This window comes from Nicotiana tabacum, chromosome 1 (genome assembly GCF_000715075.1).
Source record: "Nicotiana tabacum cultivar K326 chromosome 1, ASM71507v2, whole genome shotgun sequence".
NCBI lineage: Eukaryota > Viridiplantae > Streptophyta > Magnoliopsida > Solanales > Solanaceae > Nicotiana > Nicotiana tabacum.
Window position 1 is genome coordinate 39,777,365 of NC_134080.1, and position 6,582 is coordinate 39,783,946.

The 6,582-nt window shown below is 33.3% G+C and overlaps 1 long non-coding RNA gene across 1 annotated transcript; it reads left to right on the forward strand.

The window, feature by feature from the left end:
• The first annotated feature begins 1,758 nt into the window (after nucleotides 1-1,758).
• On the forward strand, nucleotides 1,759-5,496 carry LOC107775527 (uncharacterized). Its single transcript, XR_012708643.1, has 6 exons — nucleotides 1,759-2,328; nucleotides 3,238-3,508; nucleotides 3,596-4,141; nucleotides 4,749-4,958; nucleotides 5,077-5,131; nucleotides 5,272-5,496. It is a non-coding gene; the product is annotated as an uncharacterized LOC107775527 (long non-coding RNA).
• Nucleotides 5,497-6,582: the final 1,086 nt, after the last annotated feature.

A 6,582-nucleotide genomic window follows, 5' to 3' on the forward strand; every position in this document is an offset into this window, starting at 1 on the left:
AATAATTAAATGAATATTCTTAAATATTAGGAAAATAATTAAATGACTATTTTGTTTAGTGTAAATTTTAATTTTGAAGGGTAAAAAAGGCGAACGATATTTCGACAAGGGCCTTCGTACTTTTAATATAGATAGATGATACTAATAGTAATTAGTTTAATATACATGGGAGCTTAATGCATATAGTACATAGGTGGATCCAGAAGTTCGATTTTTAAGATCCTAATACTTTTAAAATTATTAGTTCATATCTAATGTACCGTTTTACAAACTGTTTAGTGAGTATATCTGAATGTTACTTCTTCATCGTGAAGCTATGAACACCCCACCCTCCGATCACGTTGAACCACCCGACATCAGCACTATGCAAATTGATGAAGCACACTCCCTTCCAACCTCAAGCACTTTCCGCCAGAAGCTACTCTCCAGTTCCCCAGATGTTATAAATTGCCAAACCACCCTTTCCAATAAACAACTATTAGACCTCACTAATGAAATAATCGCTGCCGCAAATCCGGAAGATTTTATCCCACTATCTTCCACTGATAAGAGTCTATTATACCTCCCTTGGCAATATTCGATTATTATTAAAGTTTTTGGCCGAAAAATAGGTCATCAACTACTCAAACAAAAGCTTACTGCTATGTAGAAGACTTACCACTCATTGATTTTGGCGATGATTTCTTCCTAATTAAATTCTAAAAGGAGAAAAACATGATGGACCTTGATTTGTGTTTAATCACTTTCTCTCTGTGAGATGTTGGGAGCCCAAGTTCATTGCCTCCTCTGCGCAACTCACATACTCTGTGATTTGGATTCGTCTTCCCGAACTCCCTACTGAGTTTTATGATCTGAAAATCCTCCAAAGGATTAGAACGAAAGTGGGTAAACTACTCAAAGTGGACGCCTGAACTTCCTCCATAACACGAGGACGTTATGAGCGTGTTTGCATAGAGGTACCACTTGAAGAAACACTCAAATCATCTGTATATATTGGCTCCCATGAACAAACTATTTTGTATGAGGGTATTAATCTACTATGCATAACTTGTGGATGGTTTGGCCATAATCCAAATCTATGTCCTTCCCAACCTACCCCAATCACCTCATCACAACATCCCTCCCCTACTCCAAATACTGCAGCTACAAGTACCCATGCCACCATTCCAACAAAATCTTTGCAATCCCGTGCTCATGAATGGAAAACAGTTGTTTTCCCATCCAAGCATTCTCGAAAAGGAAAAGGCATGCAACGGGTTCTAGATGATTTCGTCAATAAGCCATTTTCCATGAAATCACCACTAGCCAAACCAGGTAAGGCAGCCGCCATTGCAAGGCCCGCAGATAAGTCTTCTATCTCCAATCCACTAAATTCAAATTATGTTTCTAATACAAATTTGAGCTCTAATAATGCTGGGCTTCTTAACTCCACTAATTTGTTTAATTGTTTAACCAATCTATAAGCAGGGGATAAAAGCCCCTCATTAAGCCAAGTGTCACAATGCAAGCACGACACATGTCACATTCGGACAAGACTCCTACATATTAGGAATAAACTAACGAAGTACAATTTTAATTACATTAGGTATTTTCGATAGAACTTATTTACTCAATTTTTTTTTGCAAAATTCTTCTAAAACCGCCGGTAAAGATTGTCTTCGAATTAATTAATTTAAATTTGTTTAAAATCATTAAATGAATGATTTTTTGCATTTATTCCAAAATCGCCGCTGAAGATTCCCTGCGTTTATTTATTAATTTAAATTTGTTTAACAAGCCTTAATTGAACGTGGGTAAAACAATTTGTTTAACAAGCATTAATTGAATAACAAGCATTAATTGAACGTGGGTAAAACAAAAAAACCGTTCAAACTTCCAGTAATATATCTAAATTAAATTTATTGTAATTATTTTTAAACAAACGTGACCGGAATCGTTTTACTCCACAAAATTTGGTAAACAAATTTTAACTTCAATTAACCCTAAATTTTATCTGCAAAGTCACGTTTTCTCTCTGCAAAGTCACCTTATTTTGAACTGTCAAACCCACGATTTACTATATTGGGTATCAACTGCTCAAAGCTCAAAATATATATTTCTTCCATATGTACAACTGCTTCAATTCTAATGTTCGTTCTTCTACCAAGATTTCAACAAAAATTACGAATTACCCAAAAGATGGCCGCTAACAATGATTTCATCAAGGATATAACTATATCAAAGATGAAATGGAAGTTGAAAGTTCGCGTTGTCCGTATGTGGGAAAAACCGGATCATTTTAATCCTGGCTCTATATTCTCCATTGAATTGGTTCTACAAGATGAAAAGGTATTTTTATTATGTTATTTGCTTGCTAATTCCTTTGTGCTATTCGAAATTTAAATGTCAATATCCATAGATTTGTTTTGCTCTTCCAGATTTAAATGTCAATATCCAAAAATTTGTTTTGTTTTTCTAGATTTTTATAGGAATATTTCGTTTAGTTCGAACTGTAAAACAAGTTTATTACCAATGCTCAGCTTTATATTCCGTATACATGTGGATAATTTGTAGTTGTTGTTTTTCTTTGACAATTGCACGTAATTAATTATTTGTACATCGGGGATATGCTTATGGAATCATATTGAAGGAAAGAAGACCATATTAGTATTTGTTGACGCTTATAATCTAGATTAAGGTAACACCTTTTGAAAAGTGTGAACCAGATGTGAGGATATTTCCCTGTTCAATTCATTCATCCTTGGATAAGTTACACAGTTAAGTATAAAAAAAAAGAAACAAAGGAAGAACAGCAAGAAATCAGAAAAAGAAAGTTTAAGAAGAAGTTCTTCATAAAACTCAATATCACAATCTTCAACTCAAACAGAATTCTCAAAAGGATTTCCCTCTCAATATCCTTTTCGATTTCTTGCCTGATCGCGTATTTGCATGCTCGTTGACATATTTAAGTAATGTCTGCTCCAATGTATCCTTATTTTAACTTTGCTAGATGTATCGAGTCTATATTGCTAGAAACAGGTGATTTTCTTAAGCATGTTTTATAAACATTTGCATGACTTGCAAATCTGCTTTTTTGTATTTTTTATAAACATTTACATGACTTGCAAATCTGTTTTTTTTTGTGGAATTAGTGTCACTAATTAAATTGTTTAACTCTACTGTTTAAAACTAAAGCTAATATAAATACTAAACTATACAGATTTGTATTATCTTTCCTTTATTGTAATTTCTTTGTAGGGCGATCGTATACATGCTTCTATTGGCAAGTCTTTTTTGCATATTTTCAACAAAAAAATTAATGAGCTTGGAGTATATCTTATGGCGAACTTTATCGTCTGCCAAAACAAGGAGAGGTTCAACACCACAAAACATAGATTGATGCTGACGTTTACTCAACGGACAACAGTGGCTGAAATAATTGATCCACTTTTTCCAATGAATATCTTTGAGCTGCGACCATATCATCAATTGATAAATAAAGTTGATGTCAATGAGAGTGAATTATTTGGTAATATTTGCGTTTATTTTAATTAATTTTTACATATTTTTTTAATAGATTGATGCTAATTATTTTTACATCTTTAATATTCTTTAGATGTTATCGGAGAAATTGTCAATTTTAGTGAGGTACAAACGCAAAAACAAGGTGAAATTACTAGTTGCTAATTATTTTATGTCATTTGGATGATAAAACATTGTATTCTCTACATAAAGCATTTCAGTAATTCTTATTATCTGAGAAGAGCAATTGTAATTGTAAAAGCCAACAATCATCTTGGACAGCATGGGATCATTCGAAAACACATCCATTTATGCACTTGTTTTTGTTAACTTACCATCCTCATCGAGGGAAACAAGCACAAACAACAGATGCAGGCCTTTAAGTAGACTTTCAGTTGTTGTACTCTACATGAAGTAAAAGTGCATCAAGTATTTAATCCCTTGAGTAAGAGCACGACATTTGCTATATTTTTCCTTTTTATTTCAACAACTGTCTTATCTTACAAATTGTTAATGTAGCTATGTGCAGTGTATAACAGGAAGCACTTTCCATTCGCTGTTTGTCCTGATCGAGCAGAACTTTGGTTTTCAGACGTCGTGGATATGGGAGCGACCATCAATGACTCGGTTCCTTTCCGAGGTTTGTAACACTGAATCTTAACTTTATAGAATTTATCGTAGTAACATTATAAAATATGTATCATTAACCATATTGAAAGAAATCAAGTTTCTTAAGTTTTATGTTATCTATATAGTGTAATTATTTCTTCATGCAAATTTATTACAGTTTTATATGGTAGCCAACTTTTGCCACATATCGTCAAATTATATTTAGTTACTTAAGATCGATAATACAAATCCAGCGCTAATTAAGGCGATATTTTCAATATAGCCTTAATATTTTCTTATCGGTTTTATTGAAGTATCTAATTGCCTACTAGCTCAAACTAAGGCTACACAAGGTGGAGCCAACAAGATGAATAGGTTATTGAAGAGGATATATTACCAGATGGTCCTTGTGGAGAGGAGGAATCATCTGATAAATAAAATTACTAGGAATAACACAGTGTAAATAACAAAGGTAAGGGCAACAAACAGTAGAAAGAAAGAGAGGAGATGAGGAGAATATAGATTAAGGTTACAGTTGTCAAAAAGGAGATGATGGAGGGGAAGTGCAGAAGAATTTGAATACTAATCCTAAAAAATATTTACCTCCAGATTAACCTAATATACCTGTTGAAAAACAGGTTGGAGAAACAGGAATATTGGTGGAGCTTGCAGAGGGACAAACTGTGATGTTGCAGACATAAGCTGAAACTGGGAAGGCCAATTTAGGTGCCTCAGTTCTATTGATTCATGTGATAATACAGAAGCAGGAGCAGCACGTACTGACCAAAAATTTGTTGCAGCAGTAAACAAACTTCATGACAAAAACAATACAGTCATAGTTCCAACAGGTATGCAGCAACAGTTAGTTGACCCAATGTCAGTCAGAGGCAACAATCATGTTGGACAGAACCGTCTATCAATTTCATGATCGAAGTAAACCTCATTTGTATTATTTTAAATTTGTAGGTCGCTAATGAAGATAATTTGTTAATCGATATTGCAAACTCATCAGCCAACATAGGTATATCTATTGCCGCAACAGTGATCCATGAAGATTTGAATGCACACTTATATGGAACTAAGATGAAGAGACTATTTAAATACCCTATGTAATTTGGATGCTAAAAACTGAACGTCATTTGTATTTTTTTATATTTGTAGGTCTGTAATGAAGATAACGAGTTTATCGATATTGCAAACACATCAGCCAACATATGTATATCTATTGCCGCAAAAGTCGTCGAAGAAGATTTGAATGCACGGTTATATGGAATTATGCTCAACACTGTGTTTAAAATACAGAAATCAGCTTTACTTATTGCATATGTAATAGTTGGAGAAATCAAACACATTCTTATAAGTTATTTTAGTAGTTAAATTGTTATGAACAACATATTTTTAGCTTTTCATGTGGAGAGGATTAAGGTTGGATATTTGCCAGACACTGTGACTGTACAAGTCGAGAATGCAGTAGTCAACTTCTTCATCCATTTAGTAGAGCAACAAGATCAAATAGTCATATAACTTCATCCATATGCTTTGTTTAAGTGTTTCTGACAGTTGAGTTCCAAGTCTATATTCAAATTAGTTCAACGGCAGCTAAAGAAAAAATAAGCCTGAATAAGAATTCACTAAATCCTGCTCACATGTATCCAATTCTGAAATTGTAAATGAAAGCGTAATGCATTAGGATCGCACCATAACAATATATGACAGTCTAAAAGAGTCGTAGCTACCTTAGCTATTTAGTTATGTATATAATCTTCTTTATCAAACTGTGTGTTTCTGCTTTGCTTTTAACTACAAAACAATAACTAGACAGAAAAATAGCTGGAAAAAAATTAAAGAAATTGCCACAGAAAAAACTGCCACACAACCTCTACCCATTTAACCCCCACGTTCTGCCACTCCTACAGTAACAACAAATGCATATTCCAACCATCTCCTTAACAATTCCATCCACAAATCTTCCCCACTTACACACCATACCCACTTTCACACTATTATCTTCCCATGATATTATAAAATCTTATGAAAAGGGAGACGGTAAAAGAAGAACAAGTGACAGAAAAACGAAAACTGATAAACTCCAAAGATATTACGTACAATTTATTTCTGGAAAATCTCGATAGCGTCATCTCTCTAAATTTCACTCGATAACAACGGTATGATTTTTATATCACTTTTTAATTTAGTATGTAGAAGTAGATTCGTGTTGTCAACTTATTAATATACTAACTTACATAAGCCTCCGTACCTAAATACTTATATTGTAATTAATATACTACCTTATAATATACTTCTTAGGTAAATAAACAGAATTAGCAACACAACTGTTATTTACAATACGTTTGTTTCTTTTTTTGAACAGAGTGGTTACATGTCTTGAATTGCTAAAACTTATGAAATTCCTATTTTGCCTTTAATTTTCAGAATTGCTCGATCGATTTGTTTAACAATGTGTGATGATGT